This window comes from Symphalangus syndactylus, chromosome 21 (genome assembly GCF_028878055.3).
Source record: "Symphalangus syndactylus isolate Jambi chromosome 21, NHGRI_mSymSyn1-v2.1_pri, whole genome shotgun sequence".
In the NCBI taxonomy this organism is placed as follows: Eukaryota; Metazoa; Chordata; class Mammalia; order Primates; family Hylobatidae; genus Symphalangus; species Symphalangus syndactylus.
Genome location: NC_072443.2, coordinates 92,091,543 through 92,115,349, shown reverse-complemented (window position 1 = coordinate 92,115,349; position 23,807 = coordinate 92,091,543).

Here is a 23,807-nt window from a genome sequence, read left to right as displayed (position 1 = left end):
CTCTCTTAGCGCTCCAAATGTCCAGTTGCATTTTCTACAGAAAGAATGTTCAGATCTGCTCAATCAAAAGTATGGTTTAACTCTGTTAGTTGAATGCACAGATCAGAAAGAAGTTTCACAGAATGATTCTGTGTAGTTTATATTTGGAGACATCCCTATTTCCACTATTACCCTCTTAGCGCTCCGAATCTCCACTTGCATTTTCTACAGAAAGAGTGTTCAGAACTGCGCAATCAAAAGTATGGTTTAACTCTGTTAGCTTAATGAACATATCAGAAATAAGTTTCACACAATGCTTCTGTGTAGTTTTTATTTGAAGATATTATTTTTCCCAATAGAGGCCTCTTAGCGCTCAGAATGTCCAATTGCAGTTTCTACAGAAAGAGTGTTTCAGAAAGGCTCAATCAAAAGTAAGGTTCAACTCTGTTAGTTGAATGCACAGAACAGAAAGAAGTTTCATACAATGCTTCTGTGTAGTTTATATTTGAACATATTCTTTTTTCCACTATTACCCACTTAGCGCTACGAATGTCCAGTTGCACTTTCTACAGACAGAGTGTTTCAAAACTGCTCAATCAAAAGTATGGTTTAACTCTGTTAGCTGAATGCTCAGATCAGAAAGAAGTTTCACAGAATGCTTCTGTGTAGTTTATATTTGAATATATTCCTTTTTCCACTACTACGCTCTTAGCGCTCCAAATGTACAGTTGCATTTTCAACAGAAAGAGTGTTCAGATCTGCTCAATCAAAAGTATGGTTTAACTCTGTTAGCTGAATGCACAGATCAGAAAGAAGTTTCACCGAATGATTCTGTGTAGTTTATATTTGAAGACATTCCTTTTTCCACTATTACCCTCTTAGCGCTCCGAATCTCCACTTGCATTTTCTACAAAAAGAGTGTTTCATAACTGCTCAATCAAAAATATGTTTTATCTCTGTTAACTGAATTTACAGATCAGAAATAAGTTTCACAGAATGCATCTGTGTAGTTTTTATTTGAAAATATTCTTTTTCCCAATGTAGGCCTCTTAGCGCTTAGCATGTCCAATTGCAGTTTCTACAGAAAGAGTGTTTCAGAACGGCTCATTCAAAAGTAAGGTTCAACTCTTTTAGTTGAATGCACAGAACAGAAAGTATTTTCACAGAATGCTACTGTGTAGTTTATATTTGAATATATTCCTTTTTCCACTATTACCCTCTTAGCGCTCCGAATGTCCACTTGCATTTTCTACAGAAAGAGTGTTCAGAACGGCGCAATCAAAAGTATGGTTTAACTCTGTTAGCTTAATGAACATATCAGAAATAAGTTTCACACAATGCTTCTGTGTAGTTTTTATTTGAAGATATTATTTTTCCCAATAGAGGTCTCTTAGCGCTCAGAATGTCCAATTGCAGTTTCTACAGAAAGAGTGTTTCAGAAAGGCTCAATCAAAATTAAGGTTCAACTCTGTTAGTTGAATGCACAGAACAGAAAGAAGTTTCATACAATGTTTCTGTGTAGTTTATATTTGAACATATTCTTTTTTCCACTATTACCCACTCTGCGCTACGAATGTCCAGTTGCATTTTCTACAGACAGAGTGTTTCAAAACTGCTCAATCAAAAGTATGGTTTAACTCTGTTAGCTGAATGCTCAGATCAGAAAGAAGTTTCACAGAATGCTTCTGTGTAGTTTATATTTGAATATATTCCTTTTTCCACTACTACTCTCTTAGCGCTCCAAATGTCCAGTTGCATTTTCTACAGAAAGAGTGTTCAGATCTGCTCAATCAAAAGTATGGTTTAACTCTGTTAGCTGAATGCACAGATCAGAAAGAATTTTCACAGAATGATTCTGTGTAGTTTATATTTGGAGACATTCCTTTTTCCACTATTACCCTCTTAGCGCTCCGAATCTCCACTTGCATTTTCTACAGAAAGAGTGTTTCAGAACGGCTCAAACAAAACAAAGGTTCAACACTTTTAGTTGAACAAACAGAACAGAAAGAAGTTTCACACAATTCTTCTGTGTAGTTTTTATTTGTAGACATTCTCTTTCCCAATATAGGCCTCTTAGCCCTCAGAATGTCCAATTGCAGTTTCTACAGAAAGAGTGTTTCAGAACGGCTCAATCAAAAGTAAGGTTCAACTCTGTTAGTTGAATGCACAGAACAGAAAGAAGTTTCATACAATGCTTCTGTGTAGTTCATATTTGAACATATTCTTTTTTCCACTATTACCCACTTAGCGCTACGAATGTCCAGTTGCATTTTCTACAGACAGAGTGTTTCAAAACTGCTCAATCAAAAGTATGGTTTAACTCTGTTAGCTGAATGCTCAGATCAGAAAGAAGTTTCACAGAATGCTTCTGTGTAGTTTATATTTGAATATATTCCATTTTCCACTACTACGCTCTTAGCGCTCCAAATGTCCAGTTGCATTTTCTACAGAAAGAGTGTTCAGATCTGCTCAATCCAAAGTATGGTTTAACTCTGTTAGCTGAATGCACAGATCAGAAAGAAGTTTCACCGAATGATTCTGTGTAGTTTATATTTGGAGACATTCCTTTTTCCACTATTACCCTCTTAGCGCTCCGAATCTCCACTTGCATTTTCTACAAAAAGAGTGTTTCATAACTGCTCAATCAAAAATATGTTTTATCTCTGTTAACTGAATTTACAGATCAGAAATAAGTTTCACAGAATGCATCTGTGTAGTTTTTATTTGAAGATATTCTCTTTCCCAATGTAGGCATCTTAGCGCTTAGCATGTCCAATTGCAGTTTCTACAGAAAGAGTGTTTCAGAACGGCTCAATCAAAAGTAAGGTTCAACTCTGTTAGTTGAATGCACAGAACAGAAAGAATTTTCACAGAATGCTACTGTGTAGTTTATATTTGAATATATTCCTTTTTCCACTATTACCCTCTTAGCGCTCCGAATGTCCACTTGCATTTTCTACAGAAAGAGTGTTCAGAACTGCGCAATCCAAAGTATGGTTTAACTCTGTTAGCTTAATGAACATATCAGAAATAAGTTTCACACAATGCTTCTGTGTAGTTTTTATTTGAAGATATTATTTTTCCCAATAGAGGCCTCTTAGCGCTCAGAATGTCCAATTGCAGTTTCTACAGAAAGAGTGTTTCAGAAAGGCTCAATCAAAAGTAAGGTTCAACTCTGTTAGTTGAATGCACAGAACAGAAAGAAGTTTCATACAATGCTTCTGTGTAGTTTATATTTGAACATATTCTTTTTCCACTCTTACCCACTTAGCGCTACGAATGTCCAGTTGCATTTTCTACAGACAGAGTGTTTCAAAACTGCTCAATCAAAAGTATGGTTTAACTCTGTTAGCTGAATGCTCAGATCGGAAAGAAGTTTCACAGAATGCTTCTGTGTAGTTTATATTTGAATATATTCCTTTTTCCACTACTACTCTCTTAGCGCTCCAAATGTACAGTTGCATTTTCTACAGAAAGAGTGTTCAGATCTGCTCAATCAAAAGTATGTTTTAATTCTGTTAGCTGAATTCACAGATCAGAAAGAAGTTTCACAGAATGATTCTGTGTAGTTTATATTTGGAGACATTCCTTTTTCCACTATTACCCTCTTAGCGCTCCGAATCTCCACTTGCATTTTCTACAGAAAGTGTGTTTCAGAACGGCTCAATCAAAACTAAGGTTCAACTCTTTTAGTTGAACAAACAGAACAGAAAGAAGTTTCACACAATGCTCCTGTGTAGTTTTCATTTGAAGATATTATTTTTCCCAATAGAGGCCTCTTAGCGCTCAGAATGTCCAATTGCAGTTTCTACAGAAAGAGTGTTTCAGAAAGGCTCAATCAAAAGTAAGGTTCAACTCTGTTAGTTGAATGAACAGAACAGAAAGAAGTTTCATACAATGCTTCTGTGTAGTTTATATTTGAACATATTCTTTTTTCCACTATTACCCACTTAGCGCTACGAATGTCCAGTTGCATTTTCTACAGACACAGTGTTTCAAAACTGCTCAATCAAAAGTATGGTTTAACTCTGTTAGCTGAATGCTCAGATCAGAAAGAAGTTTCACAGAATGCTTCTGTGTAGTTTATATTTGAATATATTCCTTTTTAAACTACTACTCTCTTAGCGCTCCAAATGTCCAGTTGCATTTTCTACAGAAAGAGTGTTCAGATCTGCTCAATCAAAAGTATGGTTTAACTCTGTTAGCTGAATGCACAGATCAGAAAGAAGTTTCACCGAATGATTCTGTGTAGTTTATATTTGGAGACATTCCTTTTTCCACTATTACCCTCTTAGCGCTCCGAATCTCCACTTGCATTTTCTACAGAAAGTGTGTTTCAGAACGGCTCAATCAAAACTAAGGTTCAACTCTTTTAGTTGAACAAACAGAACAGAAAGAAGTTTCACACAATTGTTCCGTGTAGTTTTTATTTGTAGACATTCTTTTTCCCAATATAGGCCTCTTAGCGCTCAGAATGTCCAATTGCAGTTTCTACAGAAAGAGTGTTTCAGAACGGCTCAATCAAAAGTAAGGTTCAACTCTGTTAGTTGAATGCACAGAACAGAAAGAAGTTTCATACAATGCTTCTGTGTAGTTCATATTTGAACATGTTCTTTTTTCCACTATTACCCACTTAGCGCTACGAATATCCAGTTGCATTTTCTACAGACAGAGTGTTTCAAAACTGCTCAATAAAAAGTATGGTTTAACTCTGTTAGCTGAATGCTCAGATCAGAAAGAAGTTTCACAGAATGCTTCTGTGTAGTTTATATTTGAATATATTCCTTTTTCAACTACTACGCTCTTAGCGCTCCAAATGTCCAGTTGCATTTTCTACAGAAAGAGTGTTCAGATCTGCTCAATCAAAAGTATGGTTTAACTCTGTTAGCTGAATGCACAGATCAGAAAGAAGTTTCACCGAATGATTCTGTGTAGTTTATATTTGAAGACATACCTTTTTCCACTATTACCCTCTTAGCGCTCCGAATCTCCACTTGCATTTTCTACAAAAATAGTGTTTCATAACTGCTCAATCAAAAATATGTTTTATCTCTATTAACTGAATTTACAGATCAGAAATAAGTTTCACAGAATGCATCTGTGTAGTTTTTATTTGAAGATATTCTTTCTCCCAATGTAGCCCTCTTAGCGCTTAGCATGTCCAATTGCAGTTTCTACAGAAAGAGTGTTTCAGAACGGCTCAATCAAAAGTAAGGTTCAACTCTGTTAGTTGAATGCACAGAACAGAAAGAATTTTCACAGAATGCTACTGTGTAGTTTATATTTGAATATATTCCTTTTTCCACTATTACCCTCTTAGCGCTCCGAATGTCCACTTGCATTTTCTACAAAAAGAGTGTTCAGAACTGCGCAACCCAAAGTATGGTTTAACTCTGTTAGCTTAATGAACATATCAGAAATAAGTTTCACACAATGCTTCTGTGTAGTTTTTATTTGAAGATATTATTTTTCCCAATAGAGGCCTCTTAGCGCTCAGAATGTCCAATTGCAGTTTCTACAGAAAGAGTGTTTCAGAAAGGCTCAATCAAAAGTAAGATTCAACTCTGTTAGTTGAATGCACAGAACAGAAAGAAGTTTCATACAATGCTTCTGTGTAGTTTATATTTGAACATATTCTTTTTACCACTATTACCCACTTAGCGCCACGAATGTCCAGTTGCATTTTCTACAGACAGAGTGTTTCAAAACTGCTCAATCAAAAGTATGGTTTAACTCTGCTAGCTGAATGCTCAGATCAGAAAGAAGTTTCACAGAATGCTTCTGTGTAGTTTATATTTGAATATATTCCTTTTTCCACTACTACTCTCTTAGCGCTCCAAATGTCCAGTTACATTTTCTACAGAAAGAGTGTTCAGATCTGCTCAATCAAAAGTATGGTTTAACTCTGTTAGCTGAACGCACAGATCAGAAAGAAGTTTCACAGAATGATTCTGTGTAGTTTATATTTGGAGACATTCCTTTTTCCACTATTACCCTCTTAGCGCTCCGAATCTCTCTTGCATTTTCTACAGAAAGAGTGTTTCAGAACGGCTCAATCAAAACTAAGGTTCAACTCTTTTAGTTGAACAAACAGAACAGAAAGAAGTTTCACACAATTCTTCTGTGTAGTTTTTATTTGTAGACATTCTTTTTCCCAATATAGGCCTCTTAGCGCTCAGAATGTCCAATTGCAGTTTCTACAGAAAGAGTGTTTCAGAACGGCTCAATCAAAAGTAAGGTTCAACTCTGTTAGTTGAATGCACAGAACAGAAAGAAGTTTCATACAATGCTTCTGTGTAGTTCATATTTGAACATATTCTTTTTTCCACTGTTACCCACTTAGCGCTACGAATGTCCAGTTGCATTTTCTACAGACAGAGTGTTTCAAAACTGCTCAATCAAAAGTATGGTTTAACTCTGTTAGCTGAATGCTCAGATCAGAAAGAAGTTTCACAGAATGCTTCTGTGTAGTTTATATTTGAATATATTCCTTTTTCCACTACTACGCTCTTAGCGCTCCAAATGTCCAGTTGCATTTTCTACAGAAAGAGTGTTCAGATCTGCTCAATCAAAAGTATGGTTTAACTGTGTTAGCTGAATGCACAGATCAGAAAGAAGTTTCACCGAATGATTCTGTGTAGTTTATATTTGAAGACATTCCTTTTTCCACTATTACCCTCTTAGCGCTCCGAATCTCCACTTGCATTTTCTACAAAAAGAGTGTTTCATAACTGCTCAATCAAAAATATGTTTTATCTCTGTTAACTGAATTTACAAATCAGAAATAAGTTTCACAGAATGCATCTGTGTAGTTTTTATTTGAAGATATTCTTTTTCCCAATGTAGGCCTCTTAGCGCTTAGCATGTCCAATTGCAGTTTCTACAGAAAGAGTGTTTCAGAACGGCTCAATCAAAAGTAAGGTTCAACTCTGTTAGTTGAATGCACAGAACAGAAAGTATTTTCACAGAATGCTACTGTGTAGTTTATATTTGAATATATTCCCTTTTCCACTATTACCCTCTTAGCGCTCCGAATGTCCACTTGCATTTTCTACAGAAAGAGTGTTCAGAACTGCGCAATCAAAAGTATGGTTTAACTCTGTTAGCTTAATGAACATATCAGAAATAAGTTTCACACAATGCTTCTGTGTAGTTTTTATTTGAAGAAATTATTTTTCCCAATAGAGGCCTCTTAGCGCTCAGAATGTCCAATTGCAGTTTCTACAGAAAGAGTGTTTCAGAAAGGCTCAATCAAAAGTAAGGTTCAACTCTGTTAGTTGAATGCACAGAACAGAAAGAAGTTTCATACAATGCTTCTGTGTAGTTTATATTTGAACATATTCTTTTTTCCACTATTACCCACTTAGCGCCAGGAATGTCCAGTTGCATTTTCTACAGACAGAGTGTTTCAAAACTGCTCAATCAAAAGTATGGTTTAACTCTGTTAGCTGAATGCTCAGATGAGAAAGAAGTTTCACAGAATGCTTCTGTGTAGTTTATATTTGAATATATTCCTTTTTCCACTACTACTCTCTTAGCGCTCCAAATGTCCAGTTGCATTTTCTACAGAAAGAGTGTTCAGATCTGCTCAATTAAAAGTATGGTTTAACTCTGTTAGCTGAATGCACAGATCAGAAAGAAGTTTCACAGAATGATTCTGTGTAGTTTATATTTGGAGACATTCCTTTTTCCACTATTACCCTCTTAGCGCTCCGAATCTCCACTTGCATTTTCTACAGAAAGAGTGTTTCAGAACGGCTCAATCAAAACTAAGGTTCAACTCTTTTAGTTGAACAAAGAGAACAGAAAGAACTTTCACACAATTCTTCTGTGTAGTTTTTATTTGTAGACATTCTTTTTCCCAATATAGGCCTCTTAGCGCTCAGAATGTCCAATTGCAGTTTCTACAGAAAGAGTGTTTCAGAACGGCTCAATCAAAAGTAAGGTTCAACTCTGTTAGTTGAATGCACAGAACAGAAAGAAGTTTCATAGAATGCTTCTGTGTAGTTCATATTTGAACATATTCTTTTTTCCACTCTTACCCACTTAGCGCTACGAATGTCCAGTTGCATTTTCTACAGACAGAGTGTTTCAAAACTGCTCAATCAAAAGTATGGTTTAACTCTGTTAGCTGACTTCTCAGATTAGAAAGAAGTTTCACAGAATGCTTCTGTGTAGTTTATATTTGAATATATTCCTTTTTCCACTACTACGCTCTTAGCGCTCCAAATGTCCAGTTGCATTTTCTACAGAAAGAGTGTTCAGATCTGCTCAATCAAAAGTATGGTTTAACTCTGTTAGCTGAATGCACAGATCAGAAAGAAGTTTCACCGAATGATTCTGTGTAGTTTATATTTGAAGACATTCCTTTTTCCACTATTACCCATTTAGCGCTCCGAATCTCCGCTTGCATTTTCTACAAAAAGAATGTTTCATAACTGCTCAATCAAAAATATGTTTTATCTCTGTTAACTGAATGTACAGATCAGAAATAAGTTTCACAGAATGCATCTGTGTAGTTTTTATCTGAAGATACTCTTTTTCCCAATGTAGGCCTCTTAGCGCTTAGCATGTACAATTGCAGTTTCTACAGAAAGAGTGTTTCAGAACGGCTCAATCAAAAGTAAGGTTCAACTCTGTTAGTTGAATGCACAGAACAGAAAGAATTTTCACAGAATGCTACTGTGTAATTTATATTTGAATATATTCCTTTTTCCACTATTACCCTCTTAGCGCTCCGAATGTCCACTTGCATTTTCTACAGAAAGAGTGTTCAGAACTGCGCAATCAAAAGTATGGTTTAACTCTGTTAGCTTAATGAACATATCAGAAATAAGTTTCACACAATGCTTCTGTGTAGTTTTTATTTGAAGATATTTTTTTTCCCAATAGAAGTCTCTTAGCGCTCAGAATGTCCAATTGCAGTTTCTACAGAAAGAGTGTTTCAGAAAGGCTCAATCAAAAGTAAGGTTCAACTCTGTTAGTTGAATGCACAGAACAGAAAGAAGTTTCATACAATGCTTCTGTGTAGTTTATATTTGAACATATTCTTTTTTCCACTATTACCCACTTAGCGCTACGAATGTCCAGTTGCATTTTCTACAGACAGAGTGTTTCAAAACTGCTCAATCAAAATATGGTTTAACTCTGTTAGCTGAATGCTCAGATCAGAAAGAAGTTTCACAGAATGCTTCTGTGTAGTTTATATTTGAATATATTCCTTTTTCCACTACTACTCTCTTAGCGCTCCAAATGTCCAGTTGCATTTTCTACAGAAAGAGTGTTCAGATCTGCTCAATCAAAAGTATGGTTTAACTCTGTTAGCTGAATGCACAGATGAGAAAGAAGTTTCACAGAATGATTCTGTGTAGTTTATATTTGGAGACATTCCTTTTTCCACTATTACCCTCTTAGCGCTCCGAATCTCCACTTGCATTTTCTACAGAAAGAGTGTTTCAGAACGGCTCAATCAAAACTAAAGTTCAACTCTTTTAGTTGAACAAACAGAACAGAAAGAAGTTTCACACAATTCTTCTGTGTAGTTTTTATTTGTAGACATTCTTTTTCCCAATATACGCCTCTTAGCGCTCAGAATGTCCAATTGCAGTTTCTACAGAAAGAGTGTTTCAGAACGGCTCAATCAAAAGTAAGGTTCAACTCTGTTAGTTGAATGCACAGAACAGAAAGAAGTTTCATACAATGCTTCTGTGTAGTTTATATTTGAACATATTCTTTTTTCCACTATTACCCACTTAGCGCTACGAATGTCCAGTTGCATTTTCTACAGACAGAGTGTTTCAAAACTGCTCAATCAAAAGTATGGTTTAACTCTGTTAGCTGAATGCTCAGATCAGAAAGAAGTTTCACAGAATGCTTCTGTGTAGTTTATATTTGAATATATTCCTTTTTCCACTACTACGCTCTTAGCGCTCCAAATGTCCAGTTGCATTTTCTACACAAAGAGTGTTCAGATCTGCTCAATCAAAAGTATGGTTTAACGCTGTTAGCTGAATGCACAGATCAGAAAGAAGTTTCACTGAATGAGTCTGTGTAGTTTATATTTGAAGACATTACTTTTTCCACTATTACCCACTTAGCGCTCCGAATCTCCACTTGCATTTTCTACAAAAAGAGTGTTTCATAACTGCTCAATCAAAAATATGTTTTATCTCTGTTAACTGAATTTACAGATCAGAAATAAGTTTCACAGAATGCATCTGTGTAGTTTTTATTTGAAGATATTCTTTTTCCCAATGTAGGCCTCTTAGCGCTTAGCATGTCCAATTGCAGTTTCTACAGAAAGAGTGTTTCACAAAGGCTCAATTAAAAGTAAGGTTCAACTCTGTTAGTTGAATGCACAGAATAGAAAGAATTTTCACAGAATGCTACTGTGTAGTTTATATTTGAATATATTCCTTTTTCCACTATTACCCTCTTAGCGCTCCGAATGTCCACTTGCATTTTCTACAGAAAGAGTGTTCAGAACTGCGCAATCAAAAGTATGGTTTAACTCTGTTAGCTGAATGCACAGATCAGAAAGAAGTTTCACAGAGTGATTCTGTGTAGTTTATATTTGGAGACATTCCTTTTTCCACTATTACCCTCTTAGCGCTCCGAATCTCCACTTGCATTTTCTACAGAAGGAGTGTTTCAGAACGGCTCAATCAAAACTAAGGTTCAACTCTTTTAGTTGAACAAAGAGAACAGAAAGAAGTTTCACACAATTCTTCTGTGTAGTTTTTATTTGTAGACATTCTTTTTCCCAATATAGGCTTCTTAGCGCACAGAATGTCCAATTGCAGTTTCTACAGAAAGAGTGTTTCAGAACGGCTCAATGAAAAGTAAGGTTCAACTCTGTTAGTTGAATGCACAGAACAGAAAGAAGTTTCATACAATGCTTCTGTGTAGTTTATATTTGAACATATTCTTTTTTCCACTATTACACACTTAGCGCTACGAATGTCCAGTAGCATTTTCTACAGACAGAGTGTTTCAAAACTGCTCAATCAAAAGTATGGTTTAACTCTGTTAGCTGAATGCTCAGATCAGAAAGAAGTTTCACAGAATGCTTCTGTGTAGTTTGTATTTGAATATATTCCTTTTTCCACTACTACGCTCTTAGCGCTCCAAATGTCCAGTTGCATTTTCTACAGAAAGATTGTTCAGATCTGCTCAATCAAAAGTATGGTTTAACTCTGTTAGCTGAATGCACAGATCAGAAAGAAGTTTCACCGAATGATTCTGTGTAGTTTATATTTGAAGACATTCCTTTTTCCACTATTACCCTCTTAGCGCTCCGAATCTCCACTTGCATTTTCTACATAAAGAGTGTTTCATAACTGCTCAATCAAAAATATGTTTTATCTCTGTTAACTGCATTTACAGATCAGAAATAAGTTTCACAGAATGCATCTGTGTAGTTTTTATTTGAAGATATTCTTTTTCCCAATGTAGGCCTCTTAGCGCTTAGCATGTCCAATTGCAGTTTCTACAGAAAGAGTGTTTCAGAACGGCTCAATCAAAAGTAAGGTTCCACCCTGTTAGTTGAATGCACAGAACAGAAAGAATTTTCACAGAATGCTACTGTGTAGTTTATATTTGAATATATTCCTTTTTCCACTATTACCCTCTTAGCGCTCCGAATGTCCACTTGCATTTTCTACAGAAAGAATGTTCAGAACTGCGCAATCAAAAGTATGGTTTAACTCTGTTAGCTTAATGAACATATCAGAAATAAGTTTCACACAATGCTTCTGTGTAGTTTTTATTTGAAGATATTATTTTTCCCAATAGAGGCCTCTTAGCGCTCAGAATGTCCAATTGCAGTTTCTACAGAAAGAGTGTTTCAGAAAGGCTCAATCAAAAGTAAGGTTCAACTCTGTTAGTTGAATGCACAGAACAGAAAGAAGTTTCATACAATGCTTCTGTGTAGCTTATATTTGAACATATTCTTTTTTCCACTATTACCCACTTAGCGCTACGAATGTCCAGTTGCATTTTCGACAGACAGAGTGTTTCAAAACTGCTCAATCAAAAGTATGGTTTAACTCTGTTAGCTGAATTCTCAGATCAGAAAGAAGTTTCACAGAATGCTTCTGTGTAGTTTATATTTGAATATATTCCTTTTACGCTACTACTCTCTTAGCGCTCCAAATGTCCAGTTGCATTTTCTACAGAAAGAGTGTTCAGATCTGCTCAATCAAAAGTATGGTTTAACTCTGTTAGCTGAATGCACAGATCAGAAAGAAGTTTCACAGAATGCTACTGTGTAGTTTATATTTGAATATATTCCTTTTTCCACTATTACCCTCTTAGCGCTCCGAATGTCCACTTGCATTTTCTACAGAAAGAGTGTTCAGAACTGCGCAATCAAAAGTATGGTTTAACTCTGTTAGCTTAATGAATATATCAGAAATAAGTTTCACAAAATGCTTCTGTGTAGTTTTTATTTGAAGATATTATTTTTCCCAATAGAGGCCTCTTAGCGCTCAGAATGTCCAATTGCAGTTTCTACAGAAAGAGTGTTTCAGAAAGGCTCAATCAAAAGTAAGGTTCAACTCTGTTAGTTGAATGCACAGAACAGAAAGAAGTTTCACACAATGCTTCTGTGTAGTTTATATTTGAACATATTCTTTTTTCCACTATTACCCACTTAGCGCTACGAATGTCCAGTTGCATTTTCTACAGACAGAGTGTTTCAAAACTGCTCAATCAAAAGTATGGTTTAACTCTGTTAGCTGAATGCTCAGATCAGAAAGAAGTTTCACAGAATGCTTCTGTGTAGTTTATATTTGAATATATTCCTTTTTCCACTACTACTCTCTTAGCACTCCAAATGTCCAGTTGCATTTTCTACAGAAAGAGTGTTCAGATCTGCTCAATCAAAAGTATGGTTTAACTCTGTTAGCTGAATGCACAGATCAGAAAGAAGTTTCACAGAATGATTCTGTGTAGTTTATATTTGGAGACATTCCTTTTTCCACTATTACCCTCTTAGCGCTCCGAATCTCCACTTGCATTTTCTACAGAAAGAGTGTTTCAGAACGGCTCAATCAAAACTAACATTCAACTCTTTAGTTGAACAAACAGAACAGAAAGAAGTTTCACACAATTCTTCTGTGTAGTTTTTATTTGTAGACATTCTTTTTCCCAATATAGGCCTCTTAGCGCTCAGAATGTCCAATTGCAGTTTCTACAGAAAGAGTGTTTCAGAACGGCTCAATCAAAAGTAAGGTTCAACTCTGTTAGTTGAATGCACAGAACAGAAAGAAGTTTCATACAATGATTCTGTGTAGTTTATATTTGAATATATTCTTTTTTCCACTATTACCCACTTAGCGCTACGAATGTCCAGTTGCATTTTCTACAGACAGAGTGTTTCAAAACTGCTCAATCAAAAGTATGGTTTAACTCTGTTAGCTGAATGCTCAGATCAGAAAGAAGTTTCACAGAATGCTTCTGTGTAGTTTATATTTGAATATATTCCTTTTTCCACTACTACGCTCTTAGCGCTCCAAATGTCCAGTTGCATTTTCTACAGAAAGAGTGTTCAGATCTGCTCAATCAAAAGTATGGTTTAACTCTGTTAGCTGAATGCACAGATCAGAAAGAGGATTCACCGAATGATTCTGTGTAGTTTATATTTGAAGACATTCCTTTTTCCACTATTACCCTCTTAGCGCTCCGAATCTCCACTTGCATTTTCTACAAAAAGAGTGTTTCATAACTGCTCAATCAAAAATATGTTTTATCTCTGTTAACTGAATTTACAGATCAGAAATAAGTTTCACAGAATGCATCTGTGTAGTTTTTATTTGAAGATATTCTTTTTCCCAATGTAGGCCTCTTAGCGCTTAGCATGTCCAATTGCAGTTTCTACAGAAAGAGTGTTTCAGAACGGCTCAATCAAAAGTAAGGTTCAACTCTGTTAGTTGAATGCACAGAACAGAAAGAATTTTCACAGAATGCTACTGTGTAGTTTATATTTGAATATATTCCTTTTTCCACTATTACCCTCTTAGCGCTCCGAATGTCCACTTGCATTTTCTACAGAAAGAGTGTTCAGAACTGCGCAATCAAAAGTATGGTTTAACTCTGTTAGCTTAATGAACATATCAGAAATAAGTTTCACACAATGCTTCTGTGTAGTTTTTATTTGAAGATATTATTTCTCCCAATATAGGCCTCTTAGCGCTCAGAATGTCCAATTGCAGTTTCTACAGAAAGAGTGTTTCAGAAAGGCTCAATCAAAACTAAGGTTCAACTCTGTTAGTTGAATGCACAGAACAGAAAGAAATTTCATACAATGCTTCTGTGTAGTTTATATTTGAACATATTCTTTTTTCCACTATTACCCACTTGGCGCTACGAATGTCCAGTTGCATTTTCTACAGACAGAGTGTTTCAAAACTGCTCAATCAAAAGTATGGTTTAACTCTGTTAGCTGAATGCTCAGATCAGAAAGAAGTTTCACAGAATGCTTCTGTGTAGTTTATATTTGAATATATTCCTTTTTACACTACTACTCTCTTAGCGCTCCAAATGTCCAGTTGCATTCTCTACAGAAAGAGTGTTCAGATCTGCTCAATCAAAAGTATGGTTTAACTCTGTTAGCTGAATGCACAGATCAGAAAGAAGTTTCACAGAATGATTCTGTGTAGTTTATATTTGGAGACATTCCTTTTTCCACTATTACCCTCTTAGCGCTCTGAATCTCCACTTGCATTTTCTACAGAAAGAGTGTTTCAGAACGGCTCAATCAAAACTAAGGTTCAACTCTTTTAGTTGAACAAACAGAACAGAAAGAAGTTTCACACAATTCTTCTGTGTAGTTTTTATTTGTAGACATTCTTTTTCCCAATATAGGCCTCTTAGCGCTCAGAATGTCCAATTGCAGTTTCTACAGAAAGAGTGTTTCAGAACGGCTCAATCAAAAGTAAGGTTCAACTCTGTTAGTTGAATGCACAGAACAGAAAGAAGTTTCATACAATGCTTCTGTGTAGTTTATACTTGAACATATTCTTTTTTCCACTATTACCCACTTAGCGCTACGAATGTCCAGTTGCATTTTCTACAGACAGAGTGTTTCAAAACTGCTCAATCCAAAGTATGGTTTAACTCTGTTAGCTGAATGCTCAGATCAGAAAGAAGTTTCACAGAATGCTTCTGTGTAGTTTATATTTGAATATATTCCTTTTTCCACTACTACGCTCTTAGCGCTCCAATTGTCCAGTTGCATTTTCTACAGAAAGAGTGTTCAGATCTGCTCAATCAAAAGTATGGTTTAACTCTGTTAGCTGAATGCACAGATCAGAAAGAAGTTTCACCGAATGATTCTGTGTAGTTTATATTTGAAGACATTCCTTTTTCCACTATTAACCTCTTAGCGCTCCGAATGTCCACTTGCATTTTCTACAAAAAGAGTGTTTCATAACTGCTCAATCAAAAATATGTTTTATCTCTGTTAACTGAATTTACAGATCAGAAATAAGTTTCACAGAATGCATCTGTGTAGCTTTTATTTGAAGATATTCTTTTTCCCAATGTAGGCCTCTTAGCGCTTAGCATGTCCAATTGCAGTTTCTACAGAAAGAGTGTTTCACAACGGCTCAATTAAAAGTAAGGTTCAACTCTGTTAGTTGAATGCACAGAACAGAAAGAATTTTCACAGAATGCTACTGTGTAGTTTATATTTGAATATATTCCTTTTTCCACTATTACCCTCTTAGCGCTCCGAATGTCCACTTGCATTTTCTACAGAAAGAGTGTTCAGAAATCCGCAATCAAAAGTATGGTTTAACTCTGTTAGCTTAATGAACATATCAGAAATAAGTTTCACACAATGCTTCTGTGTAGTTTTTATTTGAAGATATTATTTTTCCCAATATAGGCCTCTTAGCGCTCAGAATGTCCAATTGCAGTTTCTACAGAAAGAGTGTTTCAGAAAGGCTCAATCAAAAGTAAGGTTCAACTCTGTTAGTTGAATGCACAGAACAGAAAGAAGTTTCATACAATGCTTCTGTGTAGTTTATATTTGAACATATTCTTTTTTCCACTATTACCCACTTAGCGCTACGAATGTCCAGTTGCATTTTCTACAGACAGAGTGTTTCAAAACTGCTCAATCAAAAGTATGGTTTAACTCTGTTAGCTGAATGCTCAGATCAGAAAGAAGTTTCACAGAATGCTTCTGTGTAGTTTATATTTGAATATATTCCTTTTTCCACTACTACGCTCTTAGCGCTCCAAATGTCCAGTTGCATTTTCTACAGAAGGAGTGTTCAGATCTGCTCAATCAAAAGTATGGTTTAACTCTGTTAGCTGAATGCACAGATCAGAAAGAAGTTTCACAGAATGATTCTGTGTAGTTTATATTTGGAGACATTCCTTTTTCCACTATTACCCTCTTAGCGCTCCGAATCTCCACTTGCATTTTCTACAGAAAGAGTGTTTCAGAACGGCTCAATCAAAACTAAGGTTGAAGTCTTTTAGTTGAACAAACAGAACAGAAAGAAGTTTCACACAATTCTTCTGTGTAGTTTTTATTTTTAGACATTCTTTTTCCCAATATAGGCCTCTTAGCGCTCAGAATGTCCAATTGCAGTTTCTACAGAAAGAGTGTTTCAGAACGGCTCAATCAAAAGTAAGGTTCAACTCTGTTAGTTGAATGCACAGAACAGAAAGAAGTTTCATACAATGCTTCTGTGTAGTTTATATTTGAACATATTCTTTTTTCCACTGTTACCCACTTAGCGCTACGAATGTCCAGTTGCATTTTCTACAGGCAGAGTGTTTCAAAACTGCTCAATCAAAAGTATGGTTTAACTCTGTTAGCTGAATGCTCAGATCAGAAAGAAGTTTCACAGAATGCTTCTGTGTAGTTTATATTTGAATATATTCCTTTTTCCACTACTACGCTCTTAGCGCTCCAAATGTCCAGTTGCATTTTCTACAGAAAGAGTGTTCAGATCTGCTCAATCAAAACTATGGTTTAACTCTGTTAGCTGAATGCACAGATCAAAAAGAAGTTTCACCGAATGATTCTGTGTAGTTTATATTTGAAGACATTCCTTTTTCCACTATTACCCTCTTAGCGCTCTGAATCTCCACTTGCATTTTCTACAAAAAGAGTGTTTCATAACTGCTCAATCAAAAATATGTTTTATCTCTGTTAACTGAATTTACAGATCAGAAATTAGTTTCACAGAATGCATCTGTGTAGTTTTTATTTGAAGATATTCTTTTTCCCAATGTAGGCCTCTTAGCGCTTAGCATGTCCAATTGCAATTTCTACAGAAAGAGTGTTTCAGAACGGCTCAATCAAAAGTAGGGTTCAACTCTGTTATTTGAATGCACAGAACAGAAAGAATTTTCACAGAATGCTACTGTGTAGTTTATATTTGAATATATTCCTTTTTCCACTATTACCCTCTTAGCGCTCCGAATGTCCACTTGCATTTTCTACAGAAAGAGTGTTCAGAACTGCGCAATCAAAAGTATGGTTTAACTCTGTTAGCTTAATGAACATATCAGAAATAAGTTTCACACAATGCTTCTGTGTAGTTTTTATTTGAAGATATTATTTTTCCCAATAGAGGCCTCTTAGCGCTCAGAATGTCCAATTGCAGTTTCTACAGAAAGAGTGTTTCAGAAAGGCTCAATCAAAAGTAAGGTTCAACTCTGTTAGTTGAATGCACAGAACAGAAAGAAGTTTCATACAATGCTTCTGTGTAGCTTATATTTGAACATATTCTTTTTTCCACTATTACCCACTTAGCGCTACGAATGTCCAGTTGCATTTTCTACAGACAGAGTGTTTCAAAACTGCTCAATCAAAAGTATGGTTTAACTCTGTTAGCTGAATGCTCAGATCAGAAAGAAGTTTCACAGAATGCTTCTGTGTAGTTTATATTTGAATATATTCCTTTTTACGCTACTACTCTCTTAGCGCTCCAAATGTCCAGTTGCATTTTCTACAGAAAGAGTGTTCAGATCTGCTCAATCAAAAGTATGGTTTAACTCTGTTAGCTGAATGCACAGATCAGAAAGAAGTTTCACAGAATGCTACTGTGTAGTTTATATTTGAATATATTCCTTTTTCCACTATTACCCTCTTAGCGCTCCGAATGTCCACTTGCATTTTCTACAGAAAGAGTGTTCAGAACTGCGCAATCAAAAGTATGGTTTAACTCTGTTAGCTTAATGAACATATCAGAAATAAGTTTCACACAATGCTTCTGTGTAGTTTTTATTTGAAGATATTATTTTTCCCAATAGAGGCCTCTTAGCGCTCAGAATGTCCAATTGCAGTTTCTACAGAAAGAGTGTTTCAGAAAGGCTCAATCAAAAGTAAGGTTCAACTCTGTTAGTTGAATGCACAGAACAGAAAGAAGTTTCACACAATGCTTCTGTGTAGTTTATATTTGAACATATTCTTTTTTCCACTATTACTCACTTAGCGCTACGAATGTCCAGTTGCATTTTCTACAGACAGAGTGTTTCAAAACTGCTCAATCAAAAGTATGGTTTAACTCTGTTAGCTGAATGCTCAGATCAGAAAGAAGTTTCACAAAATGCTTCTGTGTAGTTTATATTTGAATATATTCCTTTTTCCACTACTACTCTCTTAGCGCTCCAAATGTCCAGTTGCATTTTCTACAGAAAGAGTGTTCAGATCTGCTCAATCAAAAGTATGGTTTAACTCTGTTAGCTGAATGCACAGATCAGAAAGAAGTTTCACAGAATTATTCTGTGTAGTTTATATTTGGAGACATTCCTTTTTCCACTATTACCCTCTTAGCGCTCCGAATCTCCACTTGCATTTTCTACAGAAAGAGTGTTTCAGAACGGCTCAATCAAAACTAAGGTTCAACTCTTTATTTGAACAAACAGAACAGAAAGAAGTTTCACAAAATTCTTCTGTGTAGTTTTTATTTGTAGACATTCTTTTTCCCAATATAGGCCTCTTATCGCTCAGAATGTCCAATTGCAGTTTCTACAGAAAGAGTGTTTCAGAACGGCTCAATCAAAAGTAAGGTTCAACTCTGTTAGTTGAATGCACAGAACAGAAAGAAGTTTCATACAATGCTTCTGTGTAGTTTATATTTGAACATATTCTTTTTTCCACTATTACCCACTTAGCGCTACGAATGTCCAGTTGCATTTTCTACAGACAGAGTGTTTCAAAACTGCTCAATCAAAAGTATGGTTTAACTCTGTTAGCTGAATGCTCCGATCAGAAAGAAGATTCACAGAATGCTTCTGAGTAGTTTATATTTGAATATATTCCTTTTTCCACTACTACGCTCTTAGCGCTCCAAATGTCCAGTTGCATTTTCTACAGAAAGAGTGTTCAGATCTGCTCAATCAAAAGTATGGTTTAACTCTGTTAGCTGAATGCACAGATCAGAAAGAAGTTTCACCGAATGATTCTGTGTAGTTTATAGTTGAAGACATTCCTTTTTCCACTATTACCCGCTTAGCGCTCCGAATCTCCACTTGCATTTTCTACAAAAAGAGTGTTTCATAACTGCTCAATCAAAAATATGTTTTATCTCTGTTAACTGAATTTACAGATCAGAAATAAGTTTCACAGAATGCATCTGTGTAGTTTTTATTTGAAGATATTCTTTTTCCCAATGTAGGCCTCTTAGCGCTTAGCATGTCCAATTGCAGTTTCTACAGAAAGAGTGTTTCAGAACGGCTCAATCAAAAGTAAGGTTCAACTCTGTTAGTTGAATGCACAGAACAGAAAGAATTTTCACAGAATGCTACTGTGTAGTTTATATTTGAATATATTCCTTTTTCCACTATTACCCTCTTAGCGCTCCGAATGTCCACTTGCATTTTCTACAGAAAGAGTGTTCAGAACTGCGCAATCAAAAGTATGGTTTAACTCTGTTAGCTTAATGAACATATCAGAAATAAGTTTCACACAATGCTTCTGTGTAGTTTTTATTTGAAGATATTATTTTTCCCAATATAGGCCTCTTAGCGCTCAGAATGTCCAATTGCAGTTTCTACAGAAAGAGTGTTTCAGAAAGGCTCAATCAAAACTAAGGTTCAACTCTGTTAGTTGAATGCACAGAACAGAAAGAAATTTCATACAATGCTTCTGTGTAGTTTATATTTGAACATATTCTTTTTTCCACTATTACCCACTTGGCGCTACGAATGTCCAGTTGCATTTTCTACAGAGAGAGTGTTTCAAAACTGCTCAATCAAAAGTATGGTTTAACTCTGTTAGCTGAATGCTCAGATCAGAAAGAAGTTTCACAGAATGCTTCTGTGTAGTTTATATTTGAATATATTCCCTTTTCCACTACTACTCTCTTAGCGCTCCAAATGTCCAGTTGCATTTTCTACAGAAAGAGTGTTCAGATCTGCTCAATCAAAAGTATGGTTTAACTCTGTTAGCTGAATGCACAGATCAGAAAGAAGTTTCACAGAATGATTCTGTGTAGTTTATATTTGGAGACATTCCTTTTTCCACTATTACCCTCTTAGCGCTCCGAACCTCCACTTGCATTTTCTACAGAAAGAGTGTTTCAGAACGGCTCAATCAAAACTAAGGTTCAACTCTTTTAGTTGAACAAACAGAACAGAAAGAAGTTTCACACAATTCTTCTGTGTAGTTTTTATTTGTAGACATTCTTTTTCCCAATATAGGCCTCTTAGCGCTCAGAATGTCCAACTGCAGTTTCTACAGAAAGAGTGTTTCAGAACGGCTCAATCAAAAGTAAGGTTCAACTCTGTTAGTTGAATGCACAGAACAGAAAGAAGTTTCATACAATGCTTCTGTGTAGTTTATATTTGAACATATTCTTTTTTCCACTATTACCCACTTAGCGCTACGAATGTCCAGTTGCATTTTCTACAGACAGAGTGTTTCAAAACTGCTCAATCAAAAGTATGGTTTAACTCTGTTAGCTGAATGCTCAGATCAGAAAGAAGTTTCACAGAATGCTTCTGTGTAGTTTATATTTGAATATATTCCTTTTTCCACTACTACGCTCTTAGCGCTCCAAATGTCCAGTTGCATTTTCTACAGAAAGAGTGTTCAGATCTGCTCAATCAAAAGTATGGTTTAACTCTGTTAGCTGAATGCACAGATCAGAAAGAAGTTTCACCGAATGATTCTGTGTAGTTTATATTTGAAGACATTCCTTTTTCCACTATTACCTTCTTAGCGCTCCGAATGTCCACTTGCATTTTCTACAAAAAGAGTGTTTCATAACTGCTCAATCAAAAATATGTTTTATCTCTGTTAACTGAATTTACAGATCAGAAATAAGTTTCACACCATGCATCTGTGTAGTTTTTATTTGAAGATATTCTTTTTCCCAATGTAGGCCTCTTAGCGCTTAGCATGTCCAATTGCAGTTTCTACAGAAAGAGTGTTTCACAACGGCTCAATTAAAAGTAAGGTTCAACTCTGTTAGTTGAATGCACAGAACAGAAAGAATTTTCACAGAATGCTACTGTGTAGTTTATATTTGAATATATTCCTTTTTCCACTATTACCCTCTTAGCGCTCCGAATGTCCACTTGCATTTTCTACAGAAAGAGTGTTCAGAACTGCGCAATCAAAAGTATGGTTTAACTCTGTTAGCTTAATGAACATAACAGAAATAAGTTTCACACAATGCTTCTGTGTAGTTTTTATTTGAAGATATTATTTTTCCCAATATAGGCCTCTTAGCGCTCAGAATGTCCAATTGCAGTTTCTACAGAAAGAGTGTTTCAGAAAGGCTCAATCAAAACTAAGGTTCAACTCTGTTAGTTGAATGCACAGAACAGAAAGAAATTTCATACAATGCTTCTGTGTAGTTTATATTTGAACATATTCTTTTTTCCACTATTACCCACTTGGCGCTACGAATGTCCAGATGCATTTTCTACAGACAGAGTGTTTCAAAACTGCTCAATCAAAAGTATGGTTTAACTCTGTTAGCTGAATGCTCAGATCAGAAAGAAGTTTCACAGAATGCTTCTGTGTAGTTTATATTTGAATATATTCCTTTTTCCACTACTACTCTCTTAGCGCTCCAAATGTCTCGTTGCATTTTCTACAGAAAGAGTTTTCAGATCTGCTCAATCAAAAGTATGGTTTAACTCTGTTAGCTGAATGCACAGATCAGAAAGAAGTTTCACAGAGTGATTCTGTGTAGTTTATATTTGGAGACATTCCTTTTTCCACTATTACCCTCTTAGCGCTCCGAATCTCCATTTGCATTTTCTACAGAAAGAGTTCTTCAGAACGGCTCAATCAAAACTAAAGTTCAACTCTTTTAGTTGAACAAACAGAACAGAAAGAAGTTTCACACAATTCTTCTGTGTAGTTTTTATTTGTAGACATTCTTTTTCCCAATATAGGCCTCTTAGCGCTCAGAATGTCCAATTGCAGTTTCTACAGAAAGAGTGTTTCAGAACGGCTCAATCAAAAGTAAGGTTCAACTCTGTTAGTTGAATGCACAGAACAGAAAGAAGTTTCATACAATGCTTCTGTGTAGTTTATATTTGAACATATTCTTTTTTCCACTATTACCCACTTAGCGCTACGAATGTCCAGTTGCATTTTCTATAGACAGAGTGTTTCAAAACTGCTCAATCAAAAGTATGGTTTAACTCTGATAGCTGAATGCTCAGATCAGAAAGAAGTTTCACAGAATGCTTCTGTGTAGTTTATATTTGAATATATTCCTTTTTCCACTACTACGCTCTTAGCGCTCCAAATGTCCAGTTGCATTTTCTACAGAAAGAGTGTTCAGATCTGCTCAATCAAAAGTATGGTTTAACTCTGTTAGCTGAATGCACAGAGCAGAAAGAAGTTTCACCGAATGATTCTGTGTAGTTTATATTTGAAGACATTCCTTTTTCCACTATAACCCTCTTAGCGCTCCGAATCTCCACTTGCATTTTCTACAAAAAGAGTGTTTCATATCTGCTCAATCAAAAATATATTTTATCTCTGTTAACTGAATTTACAGATCAGAAATAAGTTTCACAGAATGCATCTGTGTAGTTTTTATTTGAAGATATTCTTTTTCCCAATGTAGGCCTCTTAGCGCTTAGCATTTCCAATTGCAGTTTCTACAGAAAGAGTGTTTCAGAACGGCTCAATCAAAAGTAAGGTTCAACTCTGTTAGTTGAATGCACAGAACAGAAAGAATTTTCACAGAATGCTACTGTGTAGTTTATATTTGAATATATTCCTTTTTCCACTATTACCCTCTTAGCGCTCCGAATGTCCACTTGCATTTTCTACAGAAAGAGTGTTCAGAACTGCGCAATCAAAAGTATGGTTTAACTATGTTAGCTTAATGAACATATCAGAAATAAGTTTCACACAATGCTTCTGTGTAGTTTTTATTTGAAGATATTATTTTTCCCAATATAGGCCTCTTAGCGCTCAGAATGTCCAATTGCAGTTTCTACAGAAAGAGTGTTTCAGAAAGGCTCAATCAAAACTAAGGTTCAACTCTGTTAGTTGAATGCACAGAACAGAAAGAAATTTCATACAATGCTTCTGTGTAGTTTATATTTGAACATATTCTTTTTTCCACTATTACCCACTTGGCGCTACGAATGTCCAGTTGCGTTTTCTACAGACAGAGTGTTTCAAAACTGCTCAATCAAAAGTATGGTTTAACTCTGTTAGCTGAATGCTCAGATCAGAAAGAAGTTTCACAGAATGCTTCTGTGTAGTTTATATTTGAATATATTACTTTTTCCACTACTACGCTCTTAGCGCTCCAAATGTCCAGTTGCATTTTCTACAGAAAGAGGGTTCAGATCTATCTGCTCAATCAAAAGTATGGTTTAACTCT